Source organism: Penaeus monodon, chromosome 23 (assembly GCF_015228065.2).
Source record: "Penaeus monodon isolate SGIC_2016 chromosome 23, NSTDA_Pmon_1, whole genome shotgun sequence".
NCBI lineage: Eukaryota > Metazoa > Arthropoda > Malacostraca > Decapoda > Penaeidae > Penaeus > Penaeus monodon.
In genome coordinates this window covers 36,972,722-36,974,325 of record NC_051408.1, presented here as the reverse complement: position 1 = coordinate 36,974,325, position 1,604 = coordinate 36,972,722, and the positions used below count along the sequence as shown (strand labels likewise).

Sequence of the window (1,604 nt, the reverse complement as noted above, 5' to 3'; positions counted from 1 at the left end):
AGGTGTTTACATATGTTTAAACATTTATTTTACCTTCTACAATTCTAGGGAGGAGAGGGTTAAGAAAACATATCTTTATTATCCGCTACGATTCTGAAGACCAGGTAATAGGGGGATAGTTGGTCGGAATTCCAATATCATCTGTGAGGTCGTTTAACTTACTGCAAAGAGATGAGTTCTAAGATCTAGGTGCTTAGTCCCCAGACGCGTCATATCAAAATCCTGAATAGCTAAACGTCGTCATAGTCTTGGGAAAGATCGAAACGCCTGTGTTTCCGGAGCAGCAATATATCATGTACAATTTCCGGACGTGGATGAAGAGGATCACCGTTATTTTAAACTCTGACTCGGTGTTCATAACACTCTTCATAAGTGACAGAGAAAACGAGTCATGCAGAACATCTCTGACATCAAATTGATCATCGCCCAAATGCATCGCGGCCTCCCACCAGCTTGACCACTCGACCCAGTGCGTCCTAGATAACGCCCTGCACTGCTCTCGCTTTGCTATCGAGATAATTCCATATGTCTGTGTCCAGCGAGAGAGAATAGCTTTAAAACAACGGGAAAAAGAGGTATTTCTTCCCTGCACGCTCCCCCTTGATAATGGCCCCGGGCAGGTAAGCAAGCGAACACGTGCAATGCATCCCTAGGCAGAGCTGCGATCACAGACTGAGCACGTGATCGTGGCTGGGGCCGCGCCGAGGTAAACAGCCTCCACGACCTTCGTTTGTTTGTTAACTTCGCGCCACGATTTTCCGTTCCTGCGGGTTAGCTTTTCGTTGGATACATCACGTATATTGGTTTTAGAGCTTTGAGTTGGAGTATATGTTGAATCGATGGATGTCCTTGGAGGGGAGAGCTGTGTCTCGAAAAAGCACAACACCTGTGCTACCTCTTTGGAGAACTGCGGTGTTAGTCATCGCCTCCTTTGAGGTTCTGATCAACGTGGGTTACTAAGAGTGAAGGAAGGACCGGAGCATCGGGTCATTTCAGTCAAAAGGGACAATGAGAAAGAAGAATTTAATAAAGACCATTTTCTACCCTATTAGAGGAACACTTCCAGGAAAATCCGAATTACATACCTGCGCATTACATAACGGGTGAACCCTTTCCCTTCCCAGATACCAAGACAACTCGCTTTCGCGTACACCTATGGCACGTACTCACCTCCATCTTCAAGGGTTTCAGTGCAGATCAGATTTCAGGGCTTCCGGTTAGGGTCTGCGACTCTTGGGGGCACACGCGAGGCCCTCCAACTTGTTGCTCTCAGCTGGCGTTCCTTGTCCTCCAACTCTCTCTTGCTTCCCTGGAGCTTCTTGTACGTTATATTGTACGCACAAGAAAACTTACACAAGTTTTACAAAATAAGATTTACAGCGTCTCTGGCAAAGCCGACGGGGCACAGTAATATAGAAGACTGGTTTCATACACAAAAGTACTTATTCAATGGAAATGTAGTATGATTTCCCATCTAACATAGTGATCTCAACGCGAGTTTCTGTGAGTGGATGTGTGCTAACGTCTGTTCGGGGGTGTGACTGTTCGCTCACAGTGCTGGCAGCTGACTGGTGAGTTCTACGCCATGTGCTGCGAACTGTCTC

General features: G+C 46.6%; 1 protein-coding gene across 1 annotated transcript in view; it reads right to left on the bottom strand.

The window, feature by feature from the left end:
• LOC119587972 overlaps positions 1-1,580 on the bottom strand; it is a 35,733-nt gene extending 34,153 nt beyond the window's left edge. The window contains exon 1 of the mRNA XM_037936685.1: positions 1,171-1,580. The gene's annotated coding sequence lies outside the window, so the exon portion shown is untranslated. The remainder of the gene's footprint in view (positions 1-1,170) is intronic.
• Positions 1,581-1,604: the final 24 nt, after the last annotated feature.